This window comes from Vipera berus, assembly GCF_964194415.1.
Source record: "Vipera berus genome assembly, chromosome: 1".
NCBI classification, from domain to species: domain Eukaryota; kingdom Metazoa; phylum Chordata; class Lepidosauria; order Squamata; family Viperidae; genus Vipera; species Vipera berus.
Window position 1 is genome coordinate 321,486,800 of NC_138202.1, and position 20,067 is coordinate 321,506,866.

At 39.6% G+C, this 20,067-nt stretch overlaps 1 protein-coding gene across 1 annotated transcript in view; it reads left to right on the forward strand.

The window, feature by feature from the left end:
- Positions 1–20,067, forward strand: part of MAL (mal, T cell differentiation protein (MAL blood group)) — a gene marked incomplete at its 5' end in the record, with an annotated part of 43,043 nt that overhangs the window by 13,193 nt on the left and 9,783 nt on the right. The window lies entirely within an intron of this gene.

Genomic DNA, 20,067 nt, shown 5'->3' on the forward strand with positions numbered 1-20,067 from the left:
TAATCATCAACATGGGATGCACTATCATCAATGTACTTCTCCACTCTGGGCCAACCATTGCTTGGAGACTATGATAGTCTGGAGAGGAAGAATAACTTTCAGCCCACTCCTGGTAAGATAGAATGGCTGTGGGTTCTAGGGCACCCCAGTTCTTGGGACTTTGAATCTTAATTCTGAGTGATGGTGCACTTCCCCAGTTAAAGTTGATGCAGAGTTTAGGGGTCCTCCTTGCTTCCGCATAAAGATCAAATGGCAGCCATAGCCAAGGGGGCTTTTGCACGGGTTCATCTTGCGCACACTAGTTCTACCCTTGGATCTGGAGTCCCTGCTCATGGTGACTCTCTCCTTAATCACCTCCCATTTGGGTTACTCTAATACACTCTGCAGTATATGAAACCACCATTGAAGAGCACCTGGAAGCTGCAATTGGTCCAGAATGTAGTATTATGAGCAGTTTCTGGCCTTTCTTGCTATTCCACTATATCCTCACTGCTCTGTGAGCTGTACTAGCTTTGAGTAGGCTTCTGGGTTCAATTCAATTGAAGGTGATGGTTATCACTTGTAAAGCTCTACATAGCATAGGGCCAGAGTACTTGCAGAACCATCTTTCTCTCATTGTGTCTGCTTTCCCCAGCAGATCTAGAAGAGAAGGCATGCTCAGGATCCCTTCTATCAAATAATGCCATCTTGTGGAAAGCCTACATTTCCCTTCTCATTAGCAATGACTGCCCAATGGAATAGAATCCCCTGGAGATTCAGATGGTATTGATTAGTCTTTTGCAAGGCATTGAAAACCTGGCTGTTTCCTCAGGCATTTGGGTCAGGTGTTTTAGATGAACTCTGTGATTTATTTTTTTGTGAATGGAATCGTTGGCATGCTGGGACTATGTGTTGTGGGGAATAGTTGGTTTTTAATGCATGTAAGTTGTGCAGATCATTTGTATGAGATGGGTGACTATATAAAGGTAAAAAGGTAAAGGTTCCCCCGCACATGTGTGCTAGTCGTTTCCAACTCTAGGGGCCGGTGCTCATCTCCATTTCAAAGCCGAAGAGCCAGCGCTTGTCCGAGGACGTCTCTGTGGTCATGTGGCTGGCATGACTAGATGCCAAAGGTGCAGAGAATGCTGTTACCTTCCCACCTTAGTGGTCCCTATTTTTCTACTTGCATTTTTACGTGCTTTCAAACTGCTAGGTTGGCAGAAGCTGGGACAAGTAGCAGGCGCTCACTCTGTTACGCAGCACTCGGGATTCAACCTGCCAAACTGCCGACCTTCTGATCAACAAGCTCAGCGTCCTAACCCACTGAGCCACCACGTGACTATATAAAACATATAAATAAATTTAAGTTGTAGGAGAACATATTCTGCTTTAAAAATTTTTTGATTAAAAACAACCTAACAATAAAATAATTTACTTTGGAGTGATAGGCTCCCTTTTCCTGAAACTATCTAAAGGAGACATATCCTCTGCAGATTTCAGCTGGATGTCATGGTTCCGATAAATGAGACAGTTCAAACAAAAGGCAAGCATTGTTTATCTAAAAAGTCTTAATAATGAAACGAAACATCTGCACTCATGGACGTTGCCAGAATCTGAAATCTCCTCCCCCGAAACCCATCGTAACACACACACACACACAATCCCTGCCCTTATCTACACGTCATAAATCACATTATCCAATTAGTTTTACATATGAGGTTTCACTTCAGGCTTTTCTAATCTTCTCAAAATAGTCGTTAGTGTCAATGCTGCAAACATTGACACTGGATTGATAGTGGCAGCCATATTTTAGGGGTGCTTTAATTTGGATTCCTATACCAAACAGTGGGTTGAATTTATAATCTGAATTACTCTTTCTAACTCACAGATAGCATGACAATTTACTGAACAGAATATTGATAATTATGGTTTCTTTACTTGTTAATCAAAATTATTATGCCATTTTTGACAAGAAATAAATCTATTTACAACTTCTTTAGATTAAGTTTACTTCCTCTTCTCTCCTCTCCTCTCTTCTCCCTAGTTTGTTTTTGTTAATAATTTTATTTAAGTTTTTAATAAACATAGAAAAACCAAACAAATTTAACTAGAAGAAAAAAGAAAAATAAAAGTGCAGAAACTGCAGAAAAAAATGAAAAAAAGACAAAAATATAAGAGAAAAGAAAAAGGCAACAAAGACAATAATAAAGAAATGGCTTCCAACTTTCATGACACTCAGCATAAGCAGATATACTAACTTTTCACCCTTATTTAAAGTAACAGATAAAAAAAAACCTCTTCTCCCCATAGCCTAAGTTTTCTCTATTCACATCCCACAAATCAGCAGCTTTTGAATTTTATTTCAGTGAAAAGTCCTTTAGGCGTTACCAGAAACATCAAAAAAATAGTTTATTCTTAGTTAAATAATCCAACTTTATATTCTTTTTTATTTTTTTTGCTGTGTACAATCTAGAACAGGGGTGTCAAACTCAATTTCATTGAGGGCCGCATCAGCATTGTGGTTGCCCTCAGTGGGCCGGGTGGGTATGGCCAGGGTGGGCGTGGCCTACTGGGTGGGCGTGGCCAGCTCTACATCATTTGCATCAAGGGTGCCTATGGGGACCTGGGCAGGAGTGGGACAGATCTGAGGGTCTCTGGCAGAAGGAGGGTCTCTGGGCCAGGGCCAAGACAGTGGGGGCTGTTCCCTCACTGTTTCCAGGATGGCTTCGCGGGCCACATGAAACCACTTCACGGGCCAGATCCGGCCCCCGGGCCTTGTGTTTGACATGTCTGATCTAGAACTTTAAGTCATTCCTATGGCATCAGAGGTTTGATCTTTCAACACTTTTTGGCATTTAAAATCTTCAAAGCTTTCACCAGTCAACTTTGTAAATTGGTGAAGAGGCATTGTCCAGTGTGAATCAATATAGCTGTGCCATGCTTATAAGATTTCTATCAATTCCTAGCTTAAAAGCCAAGTCAACCTTGTAAAATCAAAATATTTTGATGGGGTCTAAGTCCTTGGGAGTTTGAAATCTAGCAACCTGTGAATATGCTTACATCAAATCCAGTTTTTGGTCAAGAATAATAATAAGGGGGCAGTTGGAGAGGTCTCATATAGCTTGTACTGCATGCCTGGTTTTGGTGGGAGGAGGGAGGAATTCAAGCTGCTCAAATCACAACGCGTCTTATGCTGAAATAGTCAGTTTTATTTGTTTTTTCATTTTTTTCTTTTTTTATTAAAAAAATATTGTTTTTTTTAAATTATTGTTACATATAAGAAACATTTCATGCAACAGATGTGAGATTGCAGTTTAAAAAATTACTGTGATGTGTGAGAAATCTGGAAACGAAAGTAAAGTTCATGACAGGTTTATAGAGGGAAAAACAAATCAACAGTAATCTGGGCAACTTATAAAACTGTTTTAATAGCTTTTTAAAAGGATTTAAAAGGGAAAAAAGCAAGTGGAAGACTTTGGATTTGCCTATAAAGTATTGTGGCTATGTAAGTAAACAAGAGACTTCTGAGCAGACGATTAACACTGTGAATACAGAAGCAACAAAGTTATATCCATTTTCACACAATAATGCCAACTGAAGTATTAAAATATGTGAATATTAATCTATACCAGATCAACCACAGCTCACTGTTATCATCTCCTGTTTCTTTCCAGATGTGTTGAGATTAGAGCTAACAGGATTAATTGAGGGGTGTGTGTGTAGCAAGTTATGGCATCTGTGGTCCCAACCTATAGAAGATCGTATGATGGGGAAAATTGAATCTATAAGATGGAGTTGATCATCTTTTGAACATCTGATGAATGTAGCAAGATCACTCTCCTTTCCAACCCCAAAAGTTATTGAGAAGCAAGACATTTTTTCAATTTGAATCCAGATTTAAGTCCTTCTCAGTCTTTGGATAGCACAGCAGACTAATGATGACATATTACCTGCTATTTTATTTTTCCATAATGCTGTCTGCATGTTTCTTGTCTGTCTAAGGCAGCCTTTCTGAACCTTTTTTACCCTATAATTTTCAGACCTCAGGGAACCCATTTCACAAAAACAGCCAAAAAATGTGAAAATGACAGAATATAAGTTACTTCTAACCTGCACTGTCCCAAAGATGCTTTTCAAAAGGCAACTGGACTTTCTTGATTTTTTTTTCCTTGAAGACATTTTGCTTCTCATCCAAGAAGTTTGTTCAGTTCTTGGATGAGAAGCAAAGCATCTTCAAGGAAAAAAACAAACTCAAGGAAGTCCAGTTGCCTTTTGAAAAACACCTTTGGGACAACCGTGGCCTGGATTATTGAAAAACACTCTATATTTCTAACCTACACAAACCTCTTTTTCAACATTTACAACAGTAGCAATATGGCTAAATTGGAGTATGTAAACAAGCAGCAGTCAAGTTGTAGTGTGTAAAAAAAAGAGCACTAGTATAATGTGCAAAATTCAAAAATTATACTTTTTTTTAAATCACAGCCTCTTGTGGTACCCTGGGACTCTGTTATTTTAGTTTAAATGGGAATTATCCTCCATATTCCAAAGAGTGCTTATTTAGCTTTACGTTGTGAGTATTTCTGATAAAATAAACTAACTTCTTCCACAAAACAGCATAATAATCTCCTTGGAAGTGAAGGAAAGTAACAAAAATACTATGCTGCCTTAAAGAAGCCATAGCTGCATTTCCAACCTTTATTCTGCCTGGTCAGAGATTCTGCCTGCATCAGAGGTCTCTCTCTCTCTCTCTCTCTCTCTCTCTCTCTCTCTCTCTCTCTCTCTCTCTCTCTCTCTCTCTCTCTCTCTCTCTCTCTCTCTCTCTCTCTCTCTCTCTCTGTATGTGTGTGTGTGTGTGTGTTGAGGGGAGAATGAGAATAGGGAATTCCTTCTTTGGTACCAGTTCTCCAATGCCACAAAGATCAAAAAATTGACAGCAGAAAACCTGCATTCTCCTTCTGCACTTTGTAGAAGGAAGAGAATCTCCGTGGGGCTGGGAAAACCAAAACACCCGGATTTCCTTCCTTCTCTGCCCATATTCCTCGCCTTGCTTAAATTGGCAAGAGAGATAACGGAGATCTTTGGTACAATAAGACAACCCTGACCAGAGATGAGCAGCTCTGAAAACAAGTGGCCACGGGCCAGAGCTGGGGGTGAGCCTGTGGCGGGCTCAGGTGGCCAGTAACAGAGGCCAGTTTATTTGGGGACAATTCATTGAAACCTGGCCACTTGGAATGGCTAGTGCTGGCAGAAGTTAAAAAACACTGTTTTTGTAACAGAGCAAGAATTTATGGATGGAAATTGCCCTCACGGTGGGTCACCTGGGAGGAGAATAGCATTCATGCCCTCAACAGAAGGTTAATGATGTCTTTCAGTTAAAGCAAGCAGAATGTGTGGAGGAATCTTTCACCATTCCTCGAAACAAATTGATGTGGGACTTTAACACCTACCTGATTATGACTCAGGTTTTTACAGGCCAACTTTAACACATTTTATCAGAAGTATCTACCCTTTGTGTATTTCTCTCTCTCTCAAGACAAGATTTTTTTTTAAAAAAAATTAAATGAATCAAACAACGGAAAAGTTAACAGAGAGTAAGCACTGGGTTGCAGAAATGTATTTCATTGGAGTTTCTGCATTTGCAGCCGAAGATAACGGAGAAAGGAAGGACAGTAACAGTTAAAAATGGAACATGATGCATTGTTACAGGACTCAAATGGGGATTGTAAAATAGAAGTATTCTGTCTCTGCTAGTGATAATGAGACATACTGCCTCCAGCAGGAGAAATACCATATTTCTCAATATCAGGTACTAAGGGACGAAGTAGGATGGTGCTTTCACCTTGGTTTCATACCTAAAGGCTTCCTTGCTTGGCCACTATGAAGAACTTTTCCGGACTTCTTATAGTTTATTATTCCCAATGGGAATCATTATGGGATGCTTCTTAATGGGAGTGCTATCACTTTGAAATAAGTAATGAGTATGTTGCCAGAGTGTAGTTTAATTTAATTTTAATTTATTAATATTTCTATACCGCCCTTCTCCCGAAGGACTCAGGGCGGTGTACAGGGCAAGAATAAAAAACACAGAAGTTTAGAAGCTGCTGTGCATAAAAGCAATGCACTCTGACATTATTTCCCCCCAGCAATTGCTGTGTTTGGGCAAATATACCTACCCCAAAAGCTTAAGGGTAGCAGGAAAGCTGTGGCCACAGTGTGTACTTGTTGCAAAAGCCCAAGATCCCAGCACACCCAGTTTTATTTTCACCATTAAACTGATAATAAACTGCAGCCATGGGGAAATAGCAAATAGTAAGACTTATAGAGGTGGTGCCTACTCAGTGAAAGATTAGAGAATGGGTACATAGTTCGGTTGTTTAAAATTTGCTTCCCACCCTCCTGATACAATAGCAGAGAACCTGATAGTGAGCAAAGATAAAGAAGAGGGTGGTGCAATACCAGTGGGGGGGCAGACTTATGGCTCCAGTGCTGGGAAGAAGGAAAGAGGAAGAAGAATTAATGGCCCATTTCATTTTTGTGTGGAGCAGCTGACAGAAACCTGTTAAACCAGATAGTGTGCTATAGACTGATGCAGGCTGTCTTAAAAAAAAAGATCAAACTTTATTGGAAGAATTTGTAGTACAGCTAACAAGAATGTAGAGGTATGCTCCTACACTGTGCATCAACAAAGCCTAGTCTACTAAACTGCAAACTCCTCTCTCCTCCTCCTTCTGCTCATGCATCTGCCATTTCTTTTAAAATTCACATGACCACTCAAATATATTGACTAACCCCTCTTTGAATTTGGGACATTTAATATCCTTGGTCAGGCAAGAAAGTCTATGTGGATAGTCTTGGTGCTGTTTTATATTATAAGATGAAGGTAAGGGTGATAGCTGATTTGTTAATGCTAATAAATTTTTAGAAGGTTAAAAGGGGACAGTGATGGGTTTCAGCAGTCTCTCTCCAGAATGGGAGGATGGTAATAAAATGGCAAATATAATTCAGTATTGGTAATCCTCGACTTATGAGACCTCAGTTGAGCCCAAAATTTCTGTTGATAAGTGAGACATTTTTTTATTTTTTTTTATTTTAATCCCATTTATATCTCGCCCTTCTCCGAAGTCTCAGGGCGGCTTACAATCTAAGCACAAATCAAATGTGCTTAGCAATAGCCTTCATTCTATGTATATGCCTGCTTATTAGGGCTTTCGCCCACCCGCCAAGCGGCATTATTACAAAGTCAGGTTATTGCCCCCAACAATCTGGGTCTTCATTTTACCTACCTCAGAAGGATGGAAGGCTGAGTCAACCTTGAGCCTGGTGGGATGCGAACCTGCACTAATTGCAGGCAGCTGGTGTTACTTAAGGAGGCATTAGCCCACTGCTCCACCAAGGCTCTTTGTTGAAGTTTGGCCCATTTTATGACCTTTTTTGGCCATAGTTGTTAAATAAATCACTGCAGTTGTTAAGTTAATAACATGTTTGTTAAGTGAATCTGGCTTACCCATTTACTTTGCTTGTCAGAAGATCGCAAAAGGTAATCACAGGACCCCAGGACACTCATACTGTCATAAGTATGAATCAATTATCAAGCATCTGAATTTTGATCACATGACCATGGCGACGTTGCAACAGTTGTAAGTGTGGAAAATGGTCATAAGTCACTTTTTTCAATGATGTAACTTTGAACAATCACCAAATGAACTGTTGTAAGTTGAAGATTACATGTATGAAAAATGTAAAGTGATGCATATTGGGGCATATATATATTATATATGTGTATATACAGTATAAATAGATATGGATATGGATATGGATATGGATATGGATATGGATATAGATAGATAGATAGATAGATAGATAGATAGATAGATAGATAGATAGATAGATAGATAGATATAGATATAGATATAGATATAGATATAGATATAGATAGATATAGATATAGATATAGATATAGATATAGATATAGATATAGATATAGATATAGATATAGATATAGATATAGATATAGAGAGAGAGAGAGAGAGAGAGAGAGAGAGAGAGAGAGAGATGAGGGAGAGAGACAGACAGACAGACAGACAAACAAACACATGAAGGCTTCCGAGCTGGAGATGACTGGCCAGAATGGGACATTGAATGAATGATTATAAATAGCTCAAGGAAGAAAAGAATTTACAAAACAACATATAACAGAGTATTTATATGCACTCTGAAGTACCAAAGCAACCAAAAGTTTGGGTATGGTCTCTAATCCCTCCAAAGAAATGTGTCCAAATTGTAATTTTTAATGTGAAATAAGGAGTAAATTATTAAATATGTTATAATCTTATTGTATTTAAGTAATACTATGTAATCATATTGAACTTTACATCATATCAAAGTTGGATTTTGACTAAGTCCATTAACTTTTTATCCTATTTATAACAACTTTTTGGAATGTAACATTCAGCTTGTTAACCCAAGGCCAAGTATAGTCCATGGTCTCTAAACTGTGTCCCTCTATTTTTAACAAATGAATAGTTAAGACATTAGAATTTGCTACTGCAAAGTGTGATAGTGTTGCTCAACTTTTGCATACTAGTTCTCAGCCTACAAATGTCTCAAAGGTGTCTGGTTAACCATAGTTAAAAAAGGATATTGATTGAATTTGATGCACCAGCCGGGCTTCTTAAGACTCTCAAGAGTTCATTAATGGCCTTTCCCCACTTATAACTAACTACAGCATAAACATGCCCTATTAACGTATTTTTCTGATTGTCCATGCAGTCTTGCCTTTAATAATAATAATAATAATAATAATAATAATAATAATAATAATAATAATAATAATAACAACAACAACAATAACAACAATAACAACAACAACAACAACAGTAAAAGTTGGAAGGGACCTTGAAGGTCATCTAGTCCAACACCCTGCTCAGGCAGGAAACCCTATACCATTTCAGACAAATGGGTGTCCAGTCTCTTCTTAAAAACTTCCAGTGTTGGAGATTCACCACTTTTGGAGGAAGGTTGTTCCACTAGTTAATTGTTCTAACTGTCAGGAAGTTTCTCCTTAGTTCTAGGTTGCTTTTCTCCTGATTAGTTTCCATCTGTTGCTTCTTGTCCTGCCTTCAGGCACTTTGGAGAATAGGTTGACTCCCTCTTCTTTGTGGCAACCCCTGAGATATTGGAACACTGCTATCATGTCCCCCCCCCTGATCCTTCTCTTCATTAAACTAGACATACCCAATTCCAGCAACCGTTCCTTATATATTTTAGCCTCCAGACTTCTAATCATCTTTGTTGCTCTTCTCTGTACTCTTTCTAGAGTCTCAACATCTTTTTTACATTGTGGTGACCAAAACTGGGTGCAGTATTCCAAGTGTGGCCTTACCAAGGCATTGTAAAGTGGTATTAACACTTCACGTGATCTTGATTCTATCCCTCTGTTAATGCAGCCTAGCACTGTGTTGGCTTTTTTGGCAGCTGAAGCACACTGCTGGCTTATATCTAAGTGATTGTCCAATAGGACATTCCCAGCACATGTCAATGAAACAGTTAAAATATTGTTCTATTGTTAGTAAAACAGATTATCATGGCAGAATAAAAAGACAGCCACAAGTTTTATAAAAATCTGTTAGGACAGGGGTCCCAAACCCCCAATCTGTGGACCAGCACTGGTGCATGCCAGAAACTCCTCTGCACAAACAAGTGAAGCCCCATCTACAGGATGCAGGCAGCGCATGAGACCATGCCCTCTCCAGTCCATGGAAGAACCTCTCTCCACAGAACTGGTCCCTGGTGCCCAAAAGGTTTGGGGCTGCTGTGTTAGCAGTTTGTCACCCATTATCTTGGAAGGAAGTTAGGTAACTCCAGTGACTTGAAATAGGATATGGACCAGCAATAAGGAACAGAACATTTCAAAAAATTTTTTTACTAACTCAAGGATGGAGGGCTAGCACTTCAACTTGGCCATGGACAAAGTTATGAGACATGAGGAGAGATGCTAGTGGAAGAAGGGAATCTAGGATACATTTTTTTCTGAGCTTCAAGTTAGCTGGAAAAAAAGTGGGCAACAAGATGACTTGGGGAAAAGTGGGGGTAGAAAATATTTAAATGTCAACTTGCATTCAGTTTTCATTCCTGCAAGTGACTGCAGTGTTCAAGCTGGAAATCTCTTGCTTGCCTTAAGTTATAAAATTCTGCCCTGAATCTACTCTCCCCCAAAGTTCAGGAGATAGTGTTATAATAACTCAGTGAATTAACAGATGCAAATTGGGGTAAACTGTATGTCTAAACCAGGGGTGTCAAACTCAATTTCATTGAGGGCCACATCAGCATTGCGGTTGCCCTCGGGGGGCCAGGTGGTTATAGCCTGGGTGGGCGTGGCCTACTGGGTGGGCATGGCTAGAGTGCATATGGCCTACTGGGTGGGCGTGGCCAGCTCTATATCGTTCACATCAAGGGTGCCTATGGGGGCCTGGGCAGGAGTGGGACAGAACTGAGGGTCTCTGGCAGAAGGAGGGTCTGTGGGCCAGGGCCAAGGCAGTGTGGGCCGTTCCCTCACTGTTTCCAGGATGGCTTCGCGGGCCACATGAAACCACTTCGCGGGCTGGATCTGGCCCCCGGGCCTTGTGTTTAACATGTCTGGTCTAAACAGTTTCTACCGCTATCTAAGGGAAACTAGTAAACTGCTGTTAAGCAGTGAGCAGGGGGTGGTCAAAAGGAATTGTACAATCTGGTGACACACCTTGCAACACATATTTTAAAACAATCTATTTTACTGTATCTCAGAAAGCCAATTTTGTATTCAGCAGCAGTTATTCTTGTCCCACCACATTGCAAATTGTAGGACATGGCAGAGGAATCCAGTTTGTGCATGAGGTCAGATCTACAGTATTTCTTGCCTAACAGTAGAGTCTGGTTGCAGTTAAGTCCTGGGGTAGGTTCCAAGTCCAAGCCATAATGGGGGGGGGGTCATCTGTAAAAAAAAGGAGGAGGACTGTAGATGCCATTTAAGGTCTGTGATGGAAGAAAAAAAATGACTTTGGCCTATTCTGTAAGCACGGCAGCTATGCTCTTTGACATTGTTCAGAGAAAGGGAGAGCCCTTATTGAAACATTCCTATCATTCTGTAATGTCCCAGTTTTCATTACTAGCAACTGCTGAGTGTGTCTCTCCTCATTCCCAAGTACTATAGTGCTCACCTACTTTCTGAAATTTAGATTCACGGTGTAGAACCTCCATCATGCTGGTTGTGTTTTCATGATATACTGAACCAGAAGCCAGTGACTTTAGGCTAGTGTGCTGTGGAAATTCAGGCCCCCATGGTGAACTGATGGGTCATCCTGTTGTATAGACAAAGAAAATTGGCTTGAGTTCAGTTAGGTATGAATATGCATGTCCTGCAAACCCAACTACTGGCTAAATTAAGGTGCTCAATGATTATGTTTTTTTCACCATATATGCTAAAGCTACAGCTTTGGATATTACATACAGTTTATGCATTTTCAGTAAGAACATTTAGCTATAATGCTGTGTTCAGTGGAAAAGGAATGGTTTGGCTTCATTGGTCAGAAGCAAAATAATGATAAATTGGCTCTGCATGTTTGGACTTTCCTTGTCCTAATTTGTACTCCTAGAATTGCCCCTTCACCAGATGTGTCTGCAGGGCAGAAGAGGTCAAAGTTGCAGCTGCAACTGTACAACTGAAGCATTGCCTTTTGTTTTTATGTGCATCAGGAGTAGGAAGCAACACAAATTTACTAATAAGAAGACATTGTTTTCTGCAAACCAAGCAGGGCAATTGCATAACCAGCAGCTTAAGTATAAGCAAAGAAAGAAAAGACAAATTTGGACTCATAGACATCTTAGTGTGGCAGATTTGAAATTGCTGAAGTCTCCTGGTGCTCTTGACTGTTAAAATATTTAAGTTGTTCATCTTTTTACGTTCAACCTGTATATTTGCAAATAGATGCAAATATTACAAAATACCAGTAAGAACTTGGTAATCTTTCACCATCCTTTCTTGGATCTTTGCTCCAAGAACTTCTTGTCATCTGGAGAAGTGGAATGAGTGAAATAATGATTGGAACATGGGCAGTGGAAACGTTTGCTGTACTTCTGCAAGTAACTCTACCCACAGTTACAGGGCACTGTCAATGATTTCCCCCTTTCATTCCTTCTCTAACAATTCAGAACAATAATCTTCACTTCCACTGATCTCTAATTGCTGAGAACATGCAGAGATCCATTTTGAGCCCCTCCGGCTGCTCATTGGTAGAGCACAGGTATCAGGATAGCATATAATAAATGTTTGTCTCCTGAACTGCTGCAGTTGGATTTACAAAATCTTCTTACCCTACCACCCTTACCGGAAACAAAATAAAAAACTGTGTGCCACCCTGGCTTTCAGCACATGCATACATTTGTTTCTGTTCACCAGAAAGCCTGAGCAGTTAGTAAAAGAAACAGATGCTATTATGTTTGAAGCAGTAACACAAACACATGTGGAGGTTACAATTGGTCTTTATTGGAACGGCAGACTGGAACAAAGCGAACTGGGGAAAGGAGGTTACTTTGAGTCCTTTTGTACCTGTCCATTGGCTAGCGTTCAGCCAATGGATTCAAACCTGGGTTTCCCGCCAGGCTGTCAACCAATGGGCTTGTGAGGTTTTCCCGCCGAATGCGGCTCCTTACCGGAGCTGTCCAGCACAGCGCCTCCTGTAGTTGTTATCCTGTATGTCACTCACATACATTACAGATGCAAAGCTAGCAAGCCTATTTTCTTAGCTGCATCCAGGAACTTGAACTGGAGAAGTGGGCTTTCTCTCAATGGCTGTAACGAGTTTTCCCACTGGTGAGAGTGGGATGAAATATTTTTTGCAGACCATACAAATAGGCTTGTGGGGAAGCAGATGGGGAGAATTGTGGCTGCCTTGAATTTGGGGTGTGGGGTGAGGCAAGAGTGCACCCCTGGGAAAACAGGCCACTCATCAACTCTACTATGTTGTGAAAAAGGAAACACCCCTGCTTCACTTGTAGATGAGTTATAGTTGAGCCATACCAAAAATGATCTTTCTCTCATCAATCAATCAATCAATCAATCCAGCTATCATTTCTTTTTCTTTCATCTGTCTGTCTGTCTGTCTGTCTGTCTGTCTGTCTGTCTGTCTATCTATCTATCTATCTATCTATCTATCTATCTATCTATCTATCTATCTATCTATCTATCTATCATCTCTATCTCATATCATAAGAACATCCAGTTCCAGAGTTGCTTCTAAAGCAATAGAAAGCTCTTTTGTGGCAGAGTCCATAAAGATGTCCTTCAAAGAATGGATCAGAAAACTCAAGACTTGGTGATTACAATTTAGTACAAGGAAACTAAACAGTACATGTTAGCAGTGCTAATAATATATTGTTATTGTGGTGTTTTAAAACAAATATTTCCACCTAGCAACAAAAACTTAAAGCCTGCATTATCTGGGGCTACTTGGCCTGGCCTCCCTCGGGCCTCGCTATTTTCTGTTTTTCCACAAACAAGCTGAACTCCTGAAACAGAGAAGATTTCTTCCTAGGGGAGAAGTGGGGTTTGGAATGTGAGCACACACTGCAGCCTTTTCTAAAGCTGTTGCCTTTTAGATGTATTGGGGGGGGGGTACAGTGATCACGATTTCTCACCTACTGCACAATTGCTGACCTATTGCCTATTCTTATTGATTTCCTCCAAGAAGCTATGGTAAATCATCCATGCATTGTCCTGGATCATCCCCATTCAAATTAATCTACTTATGATGGCTGAAATGAAAAGAGCCATGAGACAGACTACAGACAAAGTGCGTGTCTTCAGTCACAACTTCTTGTCCCATATATGTTGTCCAGGGAAATCCAGATTATGGGTAAATTTCTACAGGGATTATTTAAATTACAATTGGAAGGCATTATTTTCTCTATTACCTAGAAGAGACATCAGAAACAACACTGCATTTTACTAGAGAGCAATCTTTTCAAAGTTCCCATGTACTATTTTTGTTTATTATATAGTATAGAAAATAATTATTTTGATAATGCTGAAGTATTGTTTTCAGAGTAAGAGGTGGTACAATTTTTAGGGAAAATTTGTCTATGATGGCGGTTTATAGTATGTTGTTTTTTTGTTTTGTATGACTTTTTAAGTTGCTTAGATTTGGCCCAACTGAAGCAGAATAGAAATCACAGGCCAGGAAAATAGCAATGTTGTATATTTAGGGCCCTTACTCTGAGTAATTCAAGATGAGAAAGTTTAAGAGGAATTTTCTCTCCCTATTTTGTCTTCACAAAATCCTTGGGTGATAAATTCCTGCACTCTGATACAAATCCTCCCCAAATCAAATTTCAGCCATCTCAATGGAGCAATTTACCAGACAACTGCACAGTAAATTAAGCAGTAAACCTAGGGAAGGTGTAAGAAGATATAGCATCTAATTAGCCCCTTGACTCTGCTTCCAACTGTAGAGTTTTGGTTCTAACTGGTAAAAACAAGAACCCTTGTTGGATTCAGCACTGCTGTTTGTCACAGTGGCTGCTAGAAGGAAGAGTTTCAGCCAAGTGCTTGTACTTTAAGAGGAATTTCTATCCATGTTTGCAAGCAAGAAGATTTGAAAAAACCCATACTACTAACTGAGCAACCAAACTAACTGAGAAGGGCAAATGAAAATGTTTTCAAGGTTGGGAAATCAAGGAATAAGGAAGCTGTTCCCAAGTGGGGAGCTGATAAAGTATTGACCAATTGACACATCATTTGAAGCCATGATTTGTTTAAAAGTATTTACTGAATCGCAGTTGTCTGGGTTCTCAAAACATCTTAAAACTCCTAAATCATGGTTGTCAAAGCTCAACCAAGCAGATTCAGATAAAGCATTTGATAGCTAAGTACATGCAGCCTATTTTCCTATCCTAGAATTGTCTGTCACTGGCTGCTTCTCTGTTGTTTGCTATCTGACAAACACTAATGCAAAGTAGAAGACCTTGTAGGCATTAAACACAGTCAATGAATTGGGTAAGGAAAGATTGATGCAGTGGTAATGTAGCTACTTGAAAGGGAGTGTTTATAAACTATGAAATATTGTGTATCTGCCCATGACAAAAATGCAAGGTGTTTTGAGAATCCTTGAACCCAAAGCTCTTCCTTTCTTGGAAAGGGTTGGAGTATAGCTGACTGTTATAGTTACACTGAAGTTTGGAAAGAAGATTATTTATAACTAGAGTAGGGTGATAGTTTTTGAATAAAGCCTATGTCTGCTTTTGCAGCCAACGCAGAATTACTGTGTAACAATTAATTGCATTTCTTTAATAAATTTATATAGTCACCCAGCTCACATTTGTGATTCAATTAAAACCGATAGTTAGGCCCCTTGTGCAAGGATCTTTGTTATGAAAGAAAAATGTAAACAACATGCAAATGTGATAACTTGTTAACTCTATCAGTAGTAAGTTGTAGCAAGGTGCCTGATGGGAAACAGAGGGTACATACCTGCCCTATTTATACTCCATTCTCCTTTAAGTTCCAGGGGATCTGGTTGTAGCTGTTTCCAAGTGAAAGTGACCCACTCAGGCAGGTAATTAAATTCCCACAATCTGTTTTTGAAGAGAAGGTGCTTCATCCTTTCACCTGGAATATGAATGGAATGGAACAGGAAATTCCTTCTCTAGGCCAAGCCTTTAAATAAATAACCCCAGTTTCCCCTTTTAACCAGGCTTATCAGGGCAAGTGCTTTTGAAATAAATAGTGCTAGAACAAAGAAAATAGTGGGAGAATAAGATAGCTATACCATGTTATAGGAGGCCTGCATCATCCTACGAAAGCTTGCATTTGTTACTTTGCTGCAGGCACATAGGCAAAGAGATGGAGAGACAGAAATTGTAAGCAAAGATAAAAGGGCACAACTGAGCAAAGCAATATTGAAATAAAACATTGCCAATACTTCTGTTTATACTTTCTGGATCTTGACAGTTTTACTGGTTCACTTCTCCCACTGATTTTGAGGACACCAGAGCCCTGAATCCAGTAACAAACCTGGCCTATAGCCCTTGTTATTCTCATGACTTGAAGCCCATTCAGGCTGGGGGAGAAAAAATCCTGTCCCATTTCTCACTGGAAGAGGCTTTATAACTTCTGAAACCCTAAATCTGTAAGCAAAGTGTTAGATGACAAATCTATTACACTTAAGTGACATCTCCCAGTACTTAGCTTGCCTTTATGGGATTTCAGTTAGATTCTTTGTCATCATTTGTGATCATGGGAAATGTGCTATCAAGCTACAGTTTTTCATGTCATGTGACTTGGTTTGAGATCTTAAACTGAAAGTACATCTCTGATAAACTGAAAGATAAAAAGGACAAGTATAAAAAATGGAAAGAGGAGCATATAATTAAGGCAGAATAGCAGCAAATAGCCCGAATCTGCAAAGATGAAGTCAGGAAAGCTAAGCTTCAAATGAACTAAGATGTGTGAAAAATAACAAAAAAAAGTTTCTTTCAACATGTAAAAAAACCAAAAAAAGTCAAGGAAATGATTGGTCCATTAGTGGATGAAAGTGGCAAGAAGGCGACAAGCAACAGGGAGAAGGAGAACTATTTAACTTGTTTTTTGCATCCGTCTTTACAAAAAGAGAAAAAAACAGTTCAACCTATCAAAAACAGTAATGTAAAAAACATTAGAAACAAGTTAAAATAGGCAAGAAAATGGTAAGTGAGCAACTTTTCACCCTAGACGAGTTCAAATCACCAGGACCAGATGGTTTACACCCCAAGGTTCTCAAGGAACTGGCAGATGTGATCTCAGAACCACTGAACTATATCTTTCAAAGATCCTGGAGCACTGGGGAACTACCAGAGGACTGGAAAAGAGCTAATGTAGTTCCCATCTTCAAAAAAGGAAAAAAAATGGATCCAGGAAATTACAGACCTATCAGCCTGACCTCAATACCTGGGAAGATTCTGGAAAAGATAATCAAACAACAAATCAGCAAAAACCTAGAGGCATACGAAGTCATAACCAAAAGCCAACATGGCTTTGTCAAAAACAAATCTTATTGCATTCTTGGACCAGGCATTGTAAAGTGGTATTAATACTTCACGAGATCTTGATTCTATTCCTCTGTTAATGCAGCCTAGCACTGTGTTGGCTTTTTTGGCAGCTACAGAACACTGCTGGCTCATATTTAAGTGATTGTCCACTAGGACTCCAAGATCCCTCTCACAGTTACTACTATTGAGCAAGCTACCCCCTATACTATACATGTATATTTGGTTTTTCTTGCCTAAATGTAGAACCTTACTTTTTGCACCATTGAATTTCATTTTGTTAGATAGCGTACAGTGTTCAAGTCTGTCCAGATCCTCCTGTATCTTAAGCCTGTCTTCTGGAGTGTTGGCTATTCCCAGTGCTTTTTTTGTTAAAGAAAAAGGTGCCAGGACTCACACATGTCATACAACCCGCCTTGCCTACCCTACAAGGTTCCATCCGAAAAAGGTGCCAGAACTCCGTTCTGAGCGTTCTATGAGAAAAAAAGCCCTGGCTATTCCTGCCAGCTTGGTGTCATCTGCAAATTTGATGAGTTCCCCATTTATCCCCTCGTCCAAATTGTTGATGAAGATGTTGAAGAACACTGGGCCCAGAACAGATCCCTGGGGCACCCCACTACACACTTCCCTCCATGTAGATATGGTTCCTTTGAGGACCACACGCTGAGTACGGCCTGTCAGCCAGCTACGAATCCATCTGGTGGTGATGCTGTTTAACCCATATTTTTCTATCTTATCAAGTAGTAGGTTGTGGTCTACTTTATCAAATGCCCTACTGAAGTCCAAGTAAATTATATCCACAGCATTCCTGGGATCCACTAATTTTGTCACTTGGTCAAAGAATGCAATAAGATTTGTCTGGCATGATCTGTTTTTGACAAACCTATGTTGGCTTTTAGTAATCACTTTGTTTGCCTCTAGGTGCTCACTGATTCATTGTTTGATTATCTTTTCCAGACTCTTCCCAGGTATTGAGGTCAGGCTGACAGGTCTGTAATTTCCTGGATACATTTTTCCCCCTTTTTTGAAGATGGGAACTACATCAGCTCTCTTCCAGTCCTCTGGTAGTTCCCCAGTGCTCCAGGATCTTTGAAAAATATAGTTCAGTGGTTCTGAGATCACATCTGCCAGTTCCTTGAGAACCTTGGGGTGTAATCCATCTGGTCCTGGTGATTTGAACTCAACTAGGCTGGACAGGTGCTCACTTACCATTTTCTTGCCTATCTTAACTTGTGTTTCTATTCTGTTTTTTATGGCACTATTTTTGATAGGTTGGTCTGTTTTTTCCCTTTGTGTAAAGACAGATGCAAAAAACAAGTTAAATAGTTATGCTTTCTCCCTGTTGCTTGTCGCCTTCTTGCCACTTTCATCCAGTAATGGACCAATCATTTCCTTCACTTTTTTTCTTGTTTTTAACATGTTGAAAGAAGCTTTTTTTGTTATTGTTGACTTTGGTCACAAGCCTTAGTTCATTTTGAGCCTTAGCTTTCCTGACTTCATCTTTGCAGGCTTGGGTATTTGCTGATATTCTGACTTAATTATGTGCCCTTCTTCCCACTTTCTATACCTGTCCTTTTTATCTTTCAATTTGTCAGAGAGTTCTTTATGCAGCCATGCTAGTTTCTTTTGAGAGCTGTTATTTTTCCTCTTCGTTGGTATTGTGTTAGACTCGGCTTTTATTATCTCACTTTTCAAAATTTCCCAAGCTTCTTGAGTTGTTTTCCCCTTGAGGATTCTCATCCATGGAATTCTTCCTAAGCCCTCTCTAAGTTTATTGAAATTAGCTTTCTTAAAGTCCAAGACACTAGTTTGACTGTGTTCTATTGCTTGTGTTTCAATAATGTTCCTCCCAAGGTTCCTGTGGCTTCAACACCTTCTATCATTTCCTCTCTGTTAGTAAAAATTAGATCCAAAATGGCTAATCCCCTAGTTCCCTTCTCTACTTTTTGGGTGACAAAGTTGTCTGCTAGGTTTTGTCAGGAATCTGTTTGATCTTCCACTTGGTGCGGAGTTTGTCTCCCAGTTGATATCAGGGTAGTTAAAGTCCCCCATTACTATTGTCAGGGCTTTTTTTGTCATAGAACGCTCAGTACGGAGTTCTGGCACCTTTTTTGGATAGAACATTGTGGGGTAGGCAAGGCGGGTTGTATGACATGTGTGAGTTCTGGCACCTTTTTCTTTTACAAAAAAAGCACTGACTATTGTGATGTGCTTCCTACATACTTTAGTTAGCTGACTAGCAAAAAGTTCATCTATTTCCTCTGTTTGGCTGGATGGCCTATTGCGTACACCTATGGCAATGTCATTCCCCCCCTTTTATATTGACCCAAATACATTCAAGTTTACAGTTTTTATTATTGTGCTCTATTTCTGTAGAGATGTAGTTATTTCTTATATAGAGAGCAACTCCACCTCCTCTTTTATTTGGTCTGTTTCTTTTAAATAATTTAAATCCCTCTAGCTGCATGTTCCATTTGTGGGTTTCATCCCACCATGTTTCTGTAATGGCAACAATATCATATCTGCCCTCATTAACCTGAATTTCTAGTTCACCCTGTTTGCTGTTCATACTTTGTGCATTGGTGTATAGACATTGATAAAGTAGACCACAACCTCCTACTTGATAAGGTAGAAAACGTGGGTTAGACAGCATCACCACCAGATGGATTTGTAATTGGCTGACCAATTGCACTCAATGTGTAGCCCTCAATGTAACTACATCTAAATGAAGGGAAATATGCAGAGAGGTATTCCAAGTCTTTGTCTTAGGCCCAGTATTCTTCAATATCTTCATCAATGATTTAGACAAGGGGATAGAAGGGGAATTCATCAGATTCTCAGATGAACATCAGGTTGAAAGGAGGCTTGGATTAGAAGACCTCCAAGATCCCTTCAAAGTTTGTTATTCTGTTATTCTTTCCCAAAGACACCATTTTAATCAGAAACACAGAAAACTGTCTCGTTTTGTAAATTTCAAGGCACATTCCGGTCAGTACTATAAGTATGGTGTTGGGATTGATATAAACCTAA